Source organism: Spermophilus citellus (assembly GCF_964194105.1).
Source record: "Spermophilus citellus genome assembly, chromosome: 12".
Classification (NCBI taxonomy): domain Eukaryota; kingdom Metazoa; phylum Chordata; class Mammalia; order Rodentia; family Sciuridae; genus Spermophilus; species Spermophilus citellus.
Window position 1 is genome coordinate 56,331,405 of NC_138198.1, and position 19,606 is coordinate 56,351,010.

Below are 19,606 nucleotides of genomic sequence, written 5' to 3' on the forward strand. Positions count from 1 at the left end.
CGCTCGGCACGTTGGGTCCGGTCCGGGGCTGAGGCCAGGGCCTCTCTCGGGTCAGGGTTAGGGCCGGGGCCTGGCTTGGCTGGGTCGGGTTCCAGGCCGGGGCCTGGCTGGGCGGGTCAGGGCGGGGGCTAGGGCCGGGGCCCAGGCCTGGCTTGGCGTGGGGGGCCGGGCTCATTTGCCGAGCCTGGCTTTGAACCCAGGATTCTCCTCCGTGTTCCACGCCGCTGGGGTACAGGCATGGGCCGGGGCCAGGCTCTTGTTTTCTGGTTTTGGGGTCCCTGTGTCTGGGGTCCCTTTGTAATTGACTTTTCTTGTCCCTTGCCATCGAGGCGGGGGTGCTGGACCACTGTGCAGCGGTCCCTGCTGCTTGGATGAATGAAAGGATTCGTTGGTCTGGGGGCCATCCCACCATCCCACCGTTTCCTGTGTACCCATCATCCTGTTTCAAAACTTTTCTCCAGAGTACTGTGCATGGAAGGGTAATTCTTGAGCAGGACACCATGTGTTTACAATATAGATTAAAAGGTCTTTTATTTTTAAAAAATGCACAAAAACTTTTGAAGTTTCCTGAAAATGAGCCTTTTTTAGTGTGTACTTTATTATAGATAGAAGAGGTACAAAGAAAATGACAAGAACGGCTCACGGAAAACATGAGAGCTGTTAGCAGATCCTGGATGGGAAGCCCAAGGTAAATACAGATGACATTTAATCTCAATTCAGTAAGAATTACAAACTTCCTGCTTCATGTAAGCAGGGTTGCATTCCCAGGAGGCTGGACTGTGGTACCTGGACTCTTCTATACCGTCCTGGATGATGTCACCTGCCAGCCCAACCCCAGCAGCAGGTAGGGGAGGCTCCAGGGGACCAGCACAGTCTTGCTGAGGAAGGTTGGGGTGAGAAGGAGACAGGGGAGGGGAGACCATTGGACCCTGGTGCAGGGGTTCTCTGCCGAGCAGAGGAACTGAAGTCTGGGTGTGTGTTGAGGGCAGCAGCCTTGCAGAGGTGATAGCATGCCAATCTTCGGAATAGGGAGGGGTTGGGTGTCTTGGGGCTTTAGGATCTGGGGCTTGGAGTGGGCAGGGGAAGCATACTTGGAGTGGAACAGAGGAGAGATTTCTTTCATTAATAAGTGTCCTGAAGCGATGTCATTTGAAGTCAAGTTTCAGAATGTGAGCTGCTAGTGGTAGTGTTTCCTCTGAAGAAGAACCTGCAGGTTTCCAGTGCAGGTCTGTAGAACAGGTGAGCTGGTCTCAGGAGTGGGTATTTTCTTCTTCACTGGTCATTCATCCCAGTTCAATGAATGGTAGGTATCCACTCTTTTGTATGCTAAAGATTCCCACGTCCATGCACAACTTAATGTTACCAGAAACATTTTGTGTACTTCTTCTTGACTTTTCTTTTAGGTCTTTCCCAATAAGCAGAGTAGCTGTCCAGTGGTGTTCGTCAACACGGTCCCCAGTGTCTATATAGACACTGGGAAAGACCACAGGAGATTCTTTTTGAAGTGCATGATGAGATGACTTTGAGTCCAAATAGAATTCACAGGTGTACAATTAAGTGCTCAAAAGTATTTTGAGGATTTATCCTGGCACCACTATTCTGAGCCTGAGGGGGACCATGACATTCTCAAGTATGAAGGACAAAGGATTCTGCAGTATGATCCTTCAAAGTATCTCTGAACAGAAAAGTGTTATGTGGTGAGAAAAATTTAGCCATATATTGAGATTTGTGTGTATCTTTCCTAGATCGAAGAATCTGGAATTGTTTTAGGTTAGCCTTGATCTGTTAGTACTGTGATAATGGTGAGGACATTGCCGTGCCTTTCCTTATCTGTCTTGCTTCCAGTTTCCTTCTGTATGTAAACTTAAAAAAAAAAGTCATGTGGGAGTGAAGTTCTTATTTTCTCTCACATTCTGTTGTAAATGATGTTTATATTTTGACCAGTAGAAACTTAGATGTGTCAGAGTTGTACACATCCATGGTATTTAAATATTAACATGGGTTATTTTAGCTCATTCTGTTCGTGCTCAATGTTGATAAATGTATCCCTGTTATCTGAATGCTTAGTAAAACACTGTGGTTGGTATTAGAAGTGTATGGAAAGAGTAGCACCGTTGCCTATGATCCGTGGCCTGGTAGTTTTCAGGTCTTGATTGCTGAGTTGAAGGTTTCCGAGCCTCAGGTCAGTTTCTGATGAAGAGCATTTCCTGATAACTTTGCACTCTCATTTCTTTTCTTTGTACGACAGGTTGTGTTGATGAGATGGAACGCCAAGTAGAATAGGAAGGATGATGCTCCAATGCCAAGGGAATGACCCCTAGAAACATCAGGTCTCACACTCAAACCAAGTGTGATCTTGCAGGTGCTGGAGAGAGATTCTGAGGCTGGCCGTGAGTCAGTGGATGGAGAGCCTTGGAGGCCCTGCTGCAAGGTAGGAGGCACTGGTTTGCATTTGGGCAGCAAGGCAGTGTGGGCTCTGGTTCAACATCCACTTGGCAGATACCACCAATGCTTGAGGATGGAAGAGAGCCCCCCAGACCTGGGTAGTGCTTGACTCCAGGGGAATGGCACAAACTGGGGGTTAGTTGGGGCCTACATGTGGGGGTTAGAATGTGTGGGGAGGGGAAGTGGTGGGAGGCAGTTCAGGGGCTACTGGCTGAGGAGTAGCAGTTTGAGTCTGGGCATTGGCTGAGTGATTCTTGCAGAGGTTAGAGAATGCCAAGCTTGGGGACACACACCCACTAGGGATATGTGTCCTCGAGGATGTAGGGCCTGCACCTGGGGGTGAGGTAGGGTGGCTGCAGGGTAGGGGAGGTGTTTCATGGTAAATGTATGGGAGTGTTATTTAGAGGGGACCTTCCTTTGCTTATTAAGCATATTGAAACAGTGAGTGTGAAATCCAGGTTCTGAACACCATCTGGCACTGGTTTTTTTCTCCTTATAAGGAGTCTTGTGCAAATGCTCAGTGCAGGGCTTTGCCACACTTGATTCATCTTACTTGTGACTTTTCCCCGGTAGTTGATGGGTTCTTGGTTTCATTTCTTGTATACCAATGACTCTTATAACTTAAAACAAACTCACATTGCCCAAAACGGTTTTTGTATCTCTTCTGCTACTTGGCAGTTTATTTTACCTTTGCCAGTAACCAGTGTCTTCCCACTGGCATTTGTCTTCAAGTTGTATAAGCTGAGTCTTTGGTAACACTTTGCTGTCACAGTCAACGTATCTTAAGGCTCACCCATCTTAAGAGGTACCTTGCCACTGAAAAGTTGAACACGCAGGTGTCCTGATGTAAATGCCAGCATGTTGTACTTCGTACCCCCAATCCCCCGAACAACCACAGCATGCCAAGATGGAGGATCCTACCTTGGTGAGACCTACAGCTCCAGGAGCAAAACCTCTTCCCTGTTTGTGCTTGAAGGGAAGAAGGAGCCCTCAATGTTGGCAGCTGGCTTCCGAGCATGGAGCAGGGAGGCCCGGCAGTTGAGAAGCCAGATACTGCAGGAGCTGGAATAGTGTGTGGACCTTCTAAGAGTCCCTGCAGTATAGGCCCTGCGTCAGGGGGAAGGCCTCCAGCAAATTTCACAGGTTGCCTCTCTGGGAGCTCAGCTGTGTGTCTGAAGGTTGTGGGTGCATTTGATCAGTACTGTGAAGTGAACCGTCTCAAAGTCACAAGGAGAAAGAGAAAAAGGAAAGACCAATCTAAGATCAGTGTTAAGAAACGGATGCATAGTGCTAGTCTGACTTACTCCTCTATTGAGGTTTGGGGTTGAGAGAACAGGAAGTTGTTATGACCAAGGAAGTAGAGCTGTGAATGGATGGGGTCTTTGTATTTTCAGGAGAGTAGAATTGTCTGGTGACTGGTCTTTGGCTAACACCATGCACCCCATTTCCCAGGAACAGGCCTTATAATAATGACCCCGGTAGGTGATCACTGTGTGTGAGTGTTGCATATCGTGCATCAACTGTGCTGCTGATGACATTGACATTCTGCTCATGGGCCATTGTCTGTCTGTCCCTGTTTTGGCAGCTGTGTTTGGAGATTTGGAAGTTCCTGCACTCTGTTTGCTGGTTAAGACATGATGTTTTTGGTCCTGGTGCATCAGTAGCTGATCAGAGCAGACTGTGTACTTGTATTTATGTTGGAGAACCAGTCTTTGTCCATGGACTTGAAGTTACTTGAGGAAAGAAGCTGTGATGTACTGCAGAATTGGACCAGAAGCAAAGATGACAAAAATGGATATTGAATTGTACTTAGGACAGACATGTCAAAACCCAAGAATCTACCAAAAGATATGAAAACCATGACTGAAGTGAAGAAAGTGAGGAGTTCTGGGATTCTTCTCAGTACCAGCAGCCCTCCACTCACTGCACTCTGTGCTGCCCTCCGGGGACTTATGAATGAGCTGTCTCCATAGCCTCAGTTGATACATGTGCAGTGTACCTCTCCTCTGGCACTTAACTCATCTGATGTTTCTTAGGGCATAGACTTTTGTTTTTAATTTAAGTCCTCATTGAGAGAGAATTCTCAGAAACTTCAGGGCATTTTTATTTATTCCAAAGTACATTTCATCCTGTAGCTACTGCTTTACCCTCTTACATCTTTGTAACCAGTCAGGTAGCTCATCGCTGTGTGATTTTCTTCCTATTTTTATGTGATCCCCTGTTTGTTCTTCATATTTCTCTCTAGCTTTTGCATCGGAGATAAAACACACAACACTTTACATTCTGCATCTAAATTATTTCACTTATGATATTTTTAGTTCTGTTCATAACTTTGCTGGATGTAGCAGTCTTGGTTGGCAAGTGTTTTTTTTTTCAAAGCTTGGAATATTTCATTCCAACCTCCCTTGATCTTAGAGTCCAAGGTGAGAAGTTTGAAGTGAGGCATTATAAATAAATATAATCAAACTTATACAAATATAAGTTTATATGAATGTAAATAAATGTGACCTGATGTTTTTCTGGTGTATCTTTCATTATTTCTCCTTCTTTCCTATGTTAGTCATTTTGGTTATGATATGTCTTGCAGGGCTGCTTTTTATAAAAATGTTTTAGTTGTCAGTGGGTCTTTATTTTATTTATTTGTATGTGGTGCTGAGAATTGAACCCAGTGCTTCACACATGCTAGGCAAGCGCTCTGCCATTGAGCCACCATCCCGGCCCCCAGGGCTGCTATTTTCCTTAACCTTTTCTCCTTGGGATTCTGTATGGATTGTGTATGTGTATGACTTATTTGTAATGTTTGAAATTTTTTCTAATGTTATTTCATCAAAAAGTTTAATGCCATTAACCTGAATCTCTATGTTCTTCTCTACCTTTGCCATGATGCTGTCATTGACCTTGGACCCCAAGAAATGGTATTTGCCAGCCATGGACTGAAAGCTTTGAAAATGTGAGCAAAAATAAACTTTCCTCCTTTAAATTGATTTCTGGTGTATTAGTCATATTAATAATTATTAACAGGGAAGGAGATAATTTTTATCAAAATTTTGAGCTTTTGTTTTTCAGTTTATTCTTTTCTAGGTTTTAAGGCTATTTTGAAGAACTCAGTGTATCTCAATTTTATATAAGGTTTACGTTTTCAGTGATACCAATTTTGCTTCAATGTAAGTTTCTCTTCTAACTAAAATTGGACAAAGCTGACTGTAATATAATTTGATCCATCAGACCCTCCAGGAAATGTTCTTAGTAAATATGCATGAACTTATCTCAAATGATTTGGAGAGTTCTTCAGGCTTGGGTGCTTGATTCGAAGAGAAGGAAAATGTAAATTAAAAGCTGCAAGTTATAAATGCATTTGGGAACCCACTCACATCCTCCTCAGCTATAATGGTAGTTACTGAGAGGAGTGGCGCAGGACTGATCACACACACACACCTGGGACAGGAAGCGGGGTTTATTGTCAGGAGCCTGACAAGGCTGCTCTGCACAAAGCAGGGACAGCAGCAGCAATGCCACCTTTAATTTCCCTTTACGGGCTAGAATCATGGCCACGGTGCCAGGGGCGGGTTTAGTCCTGACTGACAGAGTGAGCATCCCCTGATCTTGTAGAAGGCAAGTTTGTTTCTGGGGAACAGAGACAGGTAGTTTTCCTCTTTCACAGGGGGACAGGGAAAGTGCCATTTCCTTTATCTTCTCCAGGAAAGAACAGGGAAACCAGCATGTCCCCACCTCAGGCTCTGTTAAGTTGTCTCCTGTCTCTCAGAGAACAGGGAGAGACCAGCATGTCTCCAGGCCAGTAGGGTTTATCTCAGGCTGCTTTCCATTTCTTGGGAATAAGAACAGTATTCATAAAGTGGGGGTGGGGAAAAGGACGATGGCTGCAATTATGCTAACAGTTATGTTATAACTTGTTAACCACCTGTGGGAAATTTCACTACAATGTTCTCATTAAGATTTATCTTGCAACTGTAGATTTAATATTTAGTGATAATTTTCTCAAGACAAATCATAAGCGTGTTTTCCATGGATATTTTGAGAACCATAGTCACTACACAAATTTTAAATATCAGATATTGCCACCTAAATCTACTTTCTGACAGGGTGCCGTAAGTAAATGTGGTATGGATTTGTATGGAAAACTAAATATTTGTACCCAACAGGCAAAATAAAAATTTGATGTGTCTGAATCACAAATATCAAGGTACATTTCTATTGCAGATGTAATAAAATAAGAGATTTTTGACTCCCTCCTTCTTCATACTTATAAACCATTCTTATTTTTTTAAAAATGTAGTAGAGTGACATGATTTTAAAGAAACTCTTAAAATTATATGAATTACAATTGAATGGCATTCCCTTGTCCCCCATTAGTTCTTGACCATATGACAGAGTGAGAATTCAGTAATGAACTTTCCTGTGGTTGGCAGTATGAGAATGGTGTAGAAACGGAGGATCTGTCCCTGAACCACAAACATAAATGCTCTTCAACAGGGAGTAAATGCTCGTATAATTAGATATCCAAAACTATAAGCTACCATAAATTCTATATTATGTAAGTATTTTAATGTTGCCTTTATAAGGCATATGGATAAGGTTACTTATTTGTTATTCAGAAAGTCCTTCTTAGTACCTCCTTTGCATTTAGCACTATTTTGTTTTTTATATATATATAATATATAGACCCTTATTTTATTTATTACTTATATGTGGTGCTGAGACTCGAACCCAGTGCCTCACGCATGCCAGGCAATTGTGCTACTGCTGAGCCCCAGCCCCAGCCTGCATTTAGCATTATTTTGGATGCTGGAAAATATATAATAGCATTTTGACTCTGGTATTTTTATTTTTTACTTTCAAGATTGGAAAGATTGTTCCTTTCTGTTTTAGGACATGAATATATTTGTATGGATTTTAAAATGGGAATAAGATCCATAAAGGACCCAACCAAAAAGCACGTAAGCTAGAAAACCACAAACCATTATATAAAGGGCATGAATCATACTGTCTTTAATTAAGTGGGTCTTAGTTTAAAAGGCCAGGGGCTCGTCCGGTTTATGAATAGGTTGAGTTCTTTTGTGAGTCTTGATTGTGTTACATATCTATAATATATGCATACATTTGGCATAGTAATATACACACATGCAGAAATACTTATATATGTATAGACATGGAATATGGCTTCCAAGAGACAGAGGGCATAAAATGATTACAGATGTTTGTAGACTTTTGAGCTGAAACATAATCAGTGCCAGTTGGCATTTTTCTTTCCACATCTTTTAGTTCATGCATTATAATTATACATAACGAGATTTTTTGTTGGATATTCATACCTGAACACAATCTAATAATGATATAAGTTGGCCAATATTGCTCCCCAGCTCTTCTCCCCTCCCTGCCTGCCTCCCACCCCTGGGTCTGTTTCCTTTACTGATCTCCCTTTGATTTTCCTGAGATAATCCCCCCACACCTTTTTTTTCCTATTTCCTCTCTAGCTTGCCCATATGAGAGAAAAAATATGACCCTTGACCTTCTGAGTTTGACTTATTTTGCTTGACATAATGATGTCCATCCATTTTCCTGCAAATGACATGATTCCATTTTTCTTTATGGATAAACCTCCATGTCACCTCACTTGTCTTAGGATTCCTGGTGTTGGGCACATAGGGAAGCTAGTGCCAGTTCACTGCATTGATGACAGTAATAGCACAGCCCTTCTAACTCCTTCACCTTCAATTTTGGTGTTCCTCCCGTGTGCCTGCTGTGATCCTTGTGGGTGATCATTCATCCTGGTGCTGGAATAGTATGACTTGCTGTAAGGATGAAGGACACAAAGCCAGAGAAGGAAACAGATAGCAGTGGGGGGAACTCCATTAGTTTGACTCCATGTCCAAAGTCCCATATCACCTTTTTCCTTGAGAAGAGTGGGTGCCAATTTTAAGCCAGAAAAATGTCCTCAATATGAGAATTGCTTTCATCTTATAAAATTTCATTCTCAGTATCTGTCACAATCAGCATTTTTCAGATATGAACTATAATTCCATATGAACTATAATTTTTTAAAAAAATATTTTTTAGTTGTTAATGTACCTTTATTTTATTTATATGTGGTGCTGAGAATCGAACCCAGTGCCTCACACATACCAGGCAAACATTCTACCACTGAGCCACAACCCCAGCCCTATGAACTATAATTTTGATAATTATTTGATTTTCTCTTCTGGCTGGGCATATGTTAGTATTGTAATAAGTTTCTTCAGTAGTAAATTAGGTGGATTGGATCAAGTGATTTCTAATGCTGCTTTCATCTTTGATACACCTTTTAATCTTTTTCCAGTTATTTGATGTTTTTTCTTCCTGAGCACCTAAAAGCATTTTTTATTCATCCTATTTAGTTTCACATAGCAGTGGAATGCACTTTGACAGATCATACATAAATGGAGTATAACTTCCCATTCTTCTGGTCGTACATGGTGTAGACTCACACTGGTCACGAAGTCATATATGCACATAGGGTAATTATGTCAGATCCATTCTGCTATCCTTTCTACCCCTATTCCTCATCCCTTCCCTTCATTTCCCTCTGCCTGATCCACAGTACCTCTGTTCTTCCCTAGGCACCCCAACCCTTATTTTGAATTAGCATCTGAAAATCAGAGGAAACATCGCCCTTTGGTTCTCAGGGATTAACCAATTTTGTTTAACATGATATTCTCCAGCTCCATTCATTTACCACCAAATCCCATAATTTCATTCTTCAAGGCTGAGTAATATCTGGTTGTGTGTATATACACCACATTTTCTTTATTAATCTGTTGAAAGCACCTAGGTTGGTTTCATAGTTCAGCTATAACATTGATGTGGCTGCTTCACTGTAGTGTGCTGACTTTAAGTCCTTAGGGTATAAACTGAGAATTGGGATAACTGGGTCAATTCCAAGTTTTCCGAGGAATCTCCATACTGCTTTCCATAGTGGTTGCACCAGTTTGCCTCCCTACCAGCAAAGTATGAGTGTACCTTTCCCTACATCCTCACCAACATTTATTGTGTCTTGTATTCTTGATAATGGCCATTCTGACTGGAGTGAGATGAAATGGCAGTGTAGATTTGATTTGCATTTTCTGTAATTACTAGAAAAGAACATTTTTTTCATGTATTTGTTGATTTCATTTCTTCTGTGAAATATCTGTTCAGATCCTTAGCCCATTTATTGATTGGGCTATTTATTTATTTGGTATGAAGTTTTTCGAGCTCTTCATATATTCTGGAGATTAACGCTGTATCTGAAGTGCATGTGGTAAAGATTTTCTCCCATTCAGTAGGCTTTCTCTTCATGTTATTCTTTTGCTGAGAAGACGCTAAAAGCCTTCTTATTCAATTCTATCCCATTTATTGATTCTTGATTTTCTTGTGCTTTAGAGGTCTTGTTAAGAAAGTAAGTTCCTAAGCTGACATGGTGGAGACTTGGACCTACTTTTTTCTTCAGTTAGCTGCAGGGTCTCTAGGGTGTGTTGCCTAAGTCCTTGATCCACTTGAGTTTTGTTCAGGGTGAGACGTAGAGGTTTAATTTCACTTTGCTACATGTGTGTTTCTAGTTTCCCCGGCACCATTTGTTGAAGATGCTCTCTTTTCTCCAGTGTATGTTTTTGGTGCCATTTTCTAGTATGAAATAACTGTATTTATGTGGGTTTTTCTCTGTGTCTTCTGTTCTTTACCATTGTTCTGTGTGTCTGTTTTGGTGCCAATACCATGCTGTTTTTGTTACCATGGCTTGGTGGTGTAGTGTAAGGTCGGGTATTGATTGTGATGCCTCCTGCATCATTTTTCTTGCTAATGACTGCTTTGGCTATTCTGGGTCTCTAATTTTTCCAAATGAATTTTATGATTGCTTTTTCTAGTTCTATGAAGAATGTTATTGGGATTTTAAGAGTAATTGCATTGAATTTGTATAGCACTTTGGGTAGTATGGCCATTTTGACAATATTAATTCTGCCTGTCAAGGAGCATGGGAGAATTAGTGACTGTTGTATTCTGCTACCTTTCCTAAAAATGTGATGTGTAACCGATGTGATTCTGCAATCTGTATTTGGGGTAAAAATGGGAGTTCATAACCCACTTGATTCTAATGTATGAAATATGATATGTCAAGAGCTTTGTAATGTTGTGAACAACCAATAATAAAAAAAAAAGGAGCATGGGAGATCTTTCCATCTTCTAAGGTCTTCTTTAATTTCTTTCTTTTTAAAAATTTTGTTGTAGTTGTAGACAGACAGAATGCCTTTATTTTGTATATAACTAAGGATCGAACCCAGTGCCTGGCACATGCTAGGTGAGCACTCTGCCACTGAGCCACAGCCCAGCCCTAATTTCTTTCTTTAGTGTTCTGTAGTTTTCACAGTAGAGGTCTTTCACATCTTTTGTTCAGTTTATTCCCAAGTATTTTATTTTCTTGAGTCCTATTGTGAATGGGATAGTTTTCCTAATTTCTCCTTCATTTGATTTCCCATTGGTATTTAGGTATGTCATTGATTTGGGGTAATTACCCAATAGATTTTGATGCATCTGTATTCTCATTTATTTCTGAAAAATATTGTTATTTCTCTCCTGATTTTATCTGTGATCCCATCCTAATTCATTGAGTATTTTAACCACCAGGCATTAAATGGTTTGTTTCTTGTCATTAACTTCTCACTTCATTAGTTTATGATCTTATGGGATGTAAGAAGGTATCTCTCTTTCTTGTATTTACCTTGTACCCAAAAATATGAAGTCTATTTATTTATTTATTTTGGTACTGAAGATTGAACTCGGGGGCACTTGACCATTGAGCCACATCCCCAGCCCTATTTTATTTAGAGACAGGGTCTCACTGAGTTGCTTAGCACCCTGCATTGCTGAGGGTGGCACTGAACTCCAGATCCTTCTGTCAGCCTCCCAAGCTGCTGGGTTTACAGCTGTGCTCCACTGCACCAGGAAATATGAACTATTTTAAAGAATGTTCATTGTTTCATGGAAAAGCAAATAAATTCATGGTTGATGGATCAGAGAATTCATATATGTCTATTAGGTCCGTCTGATTAATATTAGTTAGTTCTGAAGAGGCTGGGTGGCAGGGTTTCCTTCTTGGGTGGGCATGGTACAGAAGCATCTCCCCAAACCTCAGCAGTGTTAAGAGCCTAGAGTGTGGTCCTCACAAGGCCTTGTCTGCCACCACAAACTCTGTTCAATGTGTGGCTCCCTCCAATTGTCACTTCCTCCAACCCCCACCATCACCAGTCCACTTTAGTGTACTTTTTGTTTAAAAGCATTGACACAGCTGTTGGGTATATGGCTTAGCAGTAGAGTGCTTCCCTAGCATGTATGAGAACCTGGGTGTGGTGCTCATCTCTTCAAAGAAACTCTTGCCAATGAAGAAGCTCCTCAAGGGAGATCCTGGCTGGTGTGGGCCATATGTGGAGGTCCTGACGTCACAGCCTAGAGAAGCAGAGAGGCCCTGGGTGTCTCCATGCATCTACTGACTTGTTTCACAAGTTTGACTTGAGTCCTGGAGGCCAAACTGGGAGTCAGTTATGTAGGTGAGAACAGTGTCCAAATTAGTATGTCGGGCCTCCCTCATTTCAGTGAGTATTTAGGGATAAAACAAATTAAGTACGATAAATGCCATGAAGGAGGGTCTGTAAAGGACCTGAACCGGGTGTTAAGCTTTCAGGATCCAAGACTGGCTTGCTTCTGAGTGAGGCTTCATCATCCTGTGATGGGCAGGGAGAGTGGGTCCAAACCTGTAAGGAGCCAGGTGGAACCAGAGGCATTGGAGCAGGGGCAGGGATATGAAATAAAGCCCTAGGCCCTGCAGGGAGGGAACCAGGCACTCCAGGCCATGCCCAGCCACAGAGCCCTGTCCCCGGAGCTCATACTGCCAAGGCCAACTCGGCTGGAAGAGGCTGCACTGCACTGCAGCGGAGACTCTCCTTGGAGTTCCCGAGGTCCGGCGAGTGCTGTGCACCTCCTGGACTCACCCCAATTCTGCTCCTGCATTCTTGCTGTCCTCCAGGAGGGCAGACACGCCCTCCTCCACGCCCTAGCGTGGAACTGGGCAGAGAGCTGCAGGTAGGGAAGCTCAGTGTGCAGCGTGGTGTGTGTGTGGTGGTGGAGGATTAGGTCCTGGATGCAGAAGTGTTAGGGACCCAGGAGCTGGACGGGGTACTGCAGCTCCCCCTACTGGACAGAAGAGCCAGGCGCAGAGCACAGTGCAGGGGGCGGGCCCACCAGGAGCCAATCACTGACGGCCAGGCAGATTGTGGCGCGTGACCGTGCGTGCGTGCCCACGCACTTGTGTTTACCAGTGTCTCCCAGCAACGACTGTTTTGCCCGAAGGCTGCCGGATAGCTAATGGAGGAGCCGCCTTGGTAGGCCGCTGGACACAGGCAGTTGACCACGTCTGCAGGAATGGCCAGAGCCTGGAAAAAGTTTGTTTATTTAAGCCTTGGGACCAAGGTTATTGGATATAACCCCCTTGGGAAGATCCACCAGGCTGCCAAAAATTCTGAACTGAAAAGAATTGAACGCTATCTGGGACGCGGCTGTCATGTTGATGATACTGACCAAAAAAATAGGTAATAGGGTCTGGAGGCCAGGGGCTGAGGGGCACAGGGCCAATGGGGGAAAGCTGGGCTGTTGGAATGGAAGCCTGCTCCATCCAGGCTGTGCCGGTGGGGGCAGAGCAGAAGGGAGACCGGTTCTCCTTTCACCAGGATGTTTGACTTTAAATACCCATGGAGTCCTCGATATCCAGGACCTGCAACCTTTGGAGGTCCGGTGCCCAGGACTTCTAATGGGCAAATAAACAAAAACGAAACTTCAACTGGTTTCCCAGACACTTAAAATTTCCCTATAGGGTGACTGACTTAAAAAAAAAATTAGATATACACAGCAGCTGTTAATGTGCACATTTTCAAAAGCATGAAGAAAAGTGTATGAGAAAAGTATTCTCATAATACAGCAACACCAGGGCTAAGGAAAGTTTTCAGATACGATATCTGTTGTGTCCTGAGGGCCTTACAAGACTCTGAATTGGGAAGATGTTTCCATGTTCATTCTTGTTTTGTTTTAAAAATTATTTCACACTAGTTTATTTAGGGGTGTGACTTTCACCCCTAAACTAAGCTTTTACTTATTTCTCACATGCTCCACTCACTAGTTCATCAAATCCTGAAGGATAACTTGGTGTCATCCTGATCATCCAGCCATCTTCATAACAGCACTTGTTGACAATCCCTGAATTTTCTGCAAATACTTCCTTAACTGCAGGTACTTTTCCAGAGAGAGGACACTAGACTCACTAGCAGCTTTCACACTTTCCAAAGCACCAAACACAACATGCTTTTTCAATTTTGTCACCACATCGGGCACACTACACTAAAAAAGCATCTGCGAAGAGCTTCCTGCACAAAATTGCAAATTGCTGATTCCACTGTTCCAGTATCCTTTCTTGTAGTTATCCATTACTGAGAATGTGTTCAAGCAGGTAGAGCAGAGCATTGGTTGAGAGCATCCAGGCATTGCAGGCTCTCAGTCACTAGGGCCAAGGGAGCAGCACACAAAGGGTGCCTATCCTGCAGAGATGTGTGCTGCTGCCCTTGTCCTACCCTGTTCTGAAGAGACTAAGGATGTCAAAGGTAGGCCCTGCTGGTGGTTTGTGCATAGGAATACTCGTTGACCCAAAGTGTGAGCTCTTTCTGAGGTTATCGATTTCACAGAAACCAAATAAAAATATCAGTACATTTTTGAGTTCCACACGCAGTCCTTTAGGGTCATGATGACCTAAGGAAATGTTTGCAGTGAACAAAGACTTGTCATTCTATGTATCAAAATACATTATTAACTTTCACAAATTACTTGTTCACCAATGGCCAAAAGATTAGGGACTGGAATAGGATAAAAAGAATACTCAAATATCCGGAAGAGTAAAATGGAATTTGGTAGGTAGCAGCTTGCACAATTTCAAATGATGCACAGAAGTTTCCATCAAGTCATCTATTTGGGGAGCATTAAACAGCTAAAACCTTAATAGCCCAATGCTGCTGCTCTTTATTCTCAAACATTGAAGCTGAGAAATGTATTTCATTTGTTAGACTTAAATTTCTTCTCTTACCAAGGATACTAAATATTTTTTTTTTCTATTTCATATGTCACTGTCACTTGATCATCTGTAAAAGAGTACTTTGATTTAAATTAGATTCCAGGGTTGGAAATGTAGTTCAGTGTTAGAGCACTTCTTGTCTGGCAAGCTCAAGGGTAAGGGTTCAGTCCCCAGCACAACATCATCATCAGCAGCAGCATAATAGATTTTAAAAAGAGAGGTAGAACAAAAGGAAGTTTTCTTTTCAATTCATTCTTTCTTAGAACAGTCTTTGCCAGCATAAAGAAGCATTTGTATTTTCTTCTAGTAAACTTGTATATAGAAGTTCTATAGTACATTTCATCTATTGTAGATATTAGTACACATACATTTCATTTCATATATGCAACTATAGGTTAATAATTTTGTTCTGGTTGCATCTTGATGAAAATAGAAGAAAGCAAGTATGAAAGATTATTACTACTGCAAAAGTATTGCTTTATAAAAGTTTCACTTAAAAATACTGAAGTTCTCACCTATACTCATCTATTTTTTAATTCTATTCATTTGTACTCATGAACTGAATACCTATTTTTATGCTCATAAACTGCACAGCTATTTATTTTGTAGTTAACATATTCTATCTCATAGAATTTTCTTAAAAAATTTATGTGACAGTTAATTAAAACTGAAGTGAATAGGACTCAGTACCAAATGAAACGGTTCTTCCTCTTTTTCAATCAAGCATTTATGGAGATAGGAAATTGTGAACTTCCCTTTTGAAAAGTTAAAGTATTAAATACTGAACATTGGAAATACCTGATTTACATATATCCTGTATGTCTAAATACTGAACAAATTTAACCAATACTAATTCATTTGTGTTCTTTTTCCTTTGGCTTTAAATTACTTGGGAAAAAAATAAGCAAAGATTACTTTGCTTTTAGTTTGGTCTTTTGCTTTTATTATTCAGCCTGCTTTACCTATAGTACATTTAAGAACTGAATTTAAATGCTATCCACGTGATGAGAACTGACATAAATCTATTGTTTGTTTCGCATTTCACTTAAGGTAAGGCACCATAGATTATAATGGTCCTTTATTTTGTGAATGAAGTAAAAAATTTAATGCTGCCAATTATAATTGAAATGCAGCCTGAATTATTAGTGGCATTCTTATGTCAGGGTTGAAATGATAGGAAAAAAGCATCTTAAGACTCATTGAAATACAGTTTTAAAAAGATACCTGTAAAATCACTATATTGCTACTATTTTATTAATTGAAATACTCTTTGTTGATTAATAGCAATAATCTTAGTTACAATAGCTACCAATTATGGAGCTGTTGCTTGTGTTAGAAACCCTTCAGATGTTTTACATAGATTCTTTATTAAGCATCACAGTAGTATCCTGGGAGATAATTACTCATTTTAATCCTTACTTTATTAGTGAAGAAATGAGGGATAGGAAGACTATGGGATAACTAGTACATCAGAGCTTAAAGTAGAATTTAAACCAAAGATGAGCTAAATTCCAAAGCCTTATTCTTTTTAGGCAAGTTGGCTGCTCTGCTCTGGGGATGTGGCTCTTTGGTAGAGCCCTTACCTAGAATGCTCCCAGTCTGGATTTTCATGTGCTGGTCCCCAGCACCATGAAAAACCAAACAAAAATAAGTAAAATCATTGGGACTAGGCACAGTGGTACATTCCCATAATTTCAGTGACTAGGATGCTGAGACGGGAGCATTGGAAGTTCAAGGCCAGGGTAGGCAATTTAGTGAGACCCTGCATCAAAATTTTTAAAAAAATAATAATAAAAAGTGCTTAGGATATGACTCCATGATTGAGTGCCCCAGGTGCAATCGCCAGCAGTATCAGAAACAAGAAATAAGAAAGTGTCAATGACATAGGCCAATTATTCATTAATTTAATAAGTAATGTCAGCTAATAAATATTGTACCTTCTTCAGAAGAAAATAGAGGAATTACGAGTAGCTAATGTTTATAATTGCATGAAAAGTTGTATATTTCAAAAGGTGTCTTATGAATTCCTAACAAAGCCTCTTACTTGCATAGAACCCCTCTACATTATGCCTGTGCCTATGGCAATCCAGCAGTGGTGGCTCTTCTAGTCAAGAGGAAATGCAACGTCGACCTGTGTGACAGTGATGGCAACACACCGTTGATGAAGGTAGATGTAGCCAGTGGTTTTGCAGGAAATGAAATTGATGAAATGCTTAGAAGAAAAATTGATTAATGCCATTTAGTTATAACTAATGAGTAAAACGTGAAATACTTTTCTTGGATTTCCCAAATTTACAATCTATTTCTTGATTAAAACCAACAGGCCCTACAGTACGAGGAAGAGGAATGTGCAATTCTTCTTCTAGAACATGGTGCCAATCCAAATGTTCACAACAACAAGGGTGAAACTCCTCTCCACTGTGCTATCTTTTATAGGAGCACATCAGTAGCAACAAAACTGCTTTCATTCAACGCAGACATTGAAGCCAGAAACACGGTATACATCAATCACCATTATTTCCAAAATATTTGAAATGTTTCTTTAAAATTAACAGTAATGTGTGTTAACAAATACTGATTATAAGCAGAATTTTCTCTATTAGAATATTAGCAAATGTTGGAAGTTCTCCTCGTATTCCTCCTCCTCCTCCTCCTCTTATAGCTCATGTGTATATTTAGTTTGCCTCCATGAATTAGAATCAAGAGACTCATGCAGAAATCTGAACTTTAAGCTTTTGTGAAGGAACCCAATGTGGTCCCCCTGTGTGGTGTGGTGTGCAGGGTTTGCCTCCCAGATGCTGGGCACACATGTTCTTCAGTTTGCTACTGGCAACTGCAGCATTCACTCAGATCACCTACTTTGCCTCTACTTTTATAATATGTTTTGATAAAGATTGCATGGAGGTTTCCTACTGATTTACAAAAATAAGACCTACATAATATGAATCTCTTTGAAATGGGATCAAATTATGGAATTTAGAATTTGGCATTTAAATAGTTTTCTTTATACCATAAAAATCATGTTCTCATGGGAATTTTTGTAAGCCTGATTAGGTTATTCATTGCTATAAGTGGATAAATTATTGCTAGAAGTAGATAAGTCATGGATGTTATAAGCTGTCCTATGTACTACTCTTCAGCTTTGTTCCTTAAAAATGAAAATGATTTAGTCTTTCATGATGCTAAAAATAATCCGTGTAGATCAGCATAAAACTTGTTGATACACAAAATTTATGAATTACATTTTGCCTAAAATTATAAATAAGTTTTAAGTAGCAATTAAAGTGGAACCAGATTAAAAATAATTTTGAAAAGTAGCTAAGCATTATGTTACCAGGATAATCATTACAAGTCAGAATATATTTTTAATATTATTTTTATTGGAGTTTATAGTGACGCATAGTAGTTGTGTTCATACCAACAAAATCATACATGCATGGAATTCCAGTTGAGTTCATGATCCCCTCTTTTCCCTCCTGTCCTCCTCCTTCTCCTCCATTCTCCTCCTGTTTCCTGGGCTTCCTTTCACCTGTCAATTTATTTATATTTGATTGCTTCTTTCTACTTACACATAAAAGCGTAGTTCCCTGTAGTATATTTATATATGCATATAACATGATTCTTAAAGAATTCCTTCTTCATTGCCTTCCCTTCCCTATTCCCACTCTGCCTCTCAATCTCCTTTTTTTACCCTAATGATCTTCCCTATGTCTTGATATTTGTTCTTACCTTCTCTTTTTCTTAACTTCCACATATGAAACATTTGACCTTTGAGTTTCTTAATAAGTTAAACTTATTTCACTTAGCATGATATTTTTTGTTTCCATCCATTTACCAGCATATGCCATAATTTATTCTTTATGGCTGAGTAAAACTCCATTGTATGTATGTGCAACAAAATTTCTTAACTCTTTCACCTATTGACAGGCACCTGGGTTGATTTTGTAATTTAGCTATTGTAAATTGTGTTCCTATAAACACACATGTGGCTGTATTACTATACTAGGCAAACTTTATTTTAGTAATTTTGGGAAAATACTGAGGTGTGGGATAGCTGGTTCATGTTGTGGTTCCCTTCTTAGATTTGGGGGAATCTCCAAACTGTTTTCCAGAGTGGTTGTACTAGTCTTGCAGTCCCACCAGCAGTGTACAAGTGTGCCTTCCCCCAACACCCTTACCAGCCTGTATTACTGTTTGTGTTCTTGATCATTACCATCTTGGCTGGAGTACGATGAAGATGAAGTCTTAATGTAGTTTTGATTTGCATTGACCTAATTGCTAGAGATGTAGATGAGCTTTTCATATTTTTTAGACATTGTGGGTTTTTTTTGAGAAATTTATGTTCAGTTCTTTTGTCCATTTATTGACTGAGTTTGTTTTTTGGTGTTAAGTTTTTTTTTAATATTTAGTTTTTAGTTGTAGTTGAACACAATACCTATACTTTATTTATTTTTATGTGGTGCTGAGGACTGAAACCCAGTGCCTTCCCTGTGTTAGGCAAGTGCTCTACCACTGAGCCACAACTCCTCCAGCCCAGTGTTAAGCTTTTTTGAGTTGGTTATTTATGTTTATTAATCCCCTACTAGTGGATTAGCTGGCAAAAATTTTTCTCCAATTCTGTAGGAAGAATATATTTTTGTATTGAGCTTTCTAACATAAATAATAAATATCTTTTCTTATAATAAGAGAAGACATAGAGACCAGTTAAGAAAAAGCAATATAGTTTACTCAAAATCTATATCTTTTAATTCAGAGCCCATTATCTTTGTGACCCTCTTGGAGCAGGAATGCCTGACATTGGTATCTGGGATTCTGATTCCATAAAGAGAAGATAATCAAGAGGACTTGTGTAACATGGAGGAAACTTCCATGTCACTGGAAAGCTCTCAGAACTCTATCCCTGCAATTTGAATTCTTCACATGGGAATTTTTGCTTTGAAAAATCAGTGTAAAATAGGGGTTACGCAATGATAAAGCTGTTTCTGTAATACTGGACATGCAATGCACAGTTCTGTAAATTTTATC

At 40.3% G+C, this 19,606-nt stretch overlaps 1 long non-coding RNA gene across 3 annotated transcripts in view; it reads left to right on the forward strand.

The window, feature by feature from the left end:
* Window positions 1-763: 763 nt before the first annotated feature.
* Window positions 764-19,606, forward strand: part of LOC308631379 — a 987,731-nt gene continuing 968,888 nt past the window's right edge. The window contains exons 1-5 of one of the 3 annotated variants that reach the window (XR_014018179.1): window positions 764-844; window positions 2,363-2,431; window positions 5,356-5,395; window positions 16,634-16,748; window positions 16,905-17,078. This is a non-coding gene — a long non-coding RNA (uncharacterized lncRNA). Of the gene's footprint in view, window positions 845-1,206; window positions 1,698-2,286; window positions 2,432-5,355; window positions 5,396-16,633; window positions 16,749-16,904; window positions 17,079-19,606 lie in introns of those variants that run through there. The other 2 variants (XR_014018180.1, XR_014018181.1) reach the window with 2 other exon arrangements.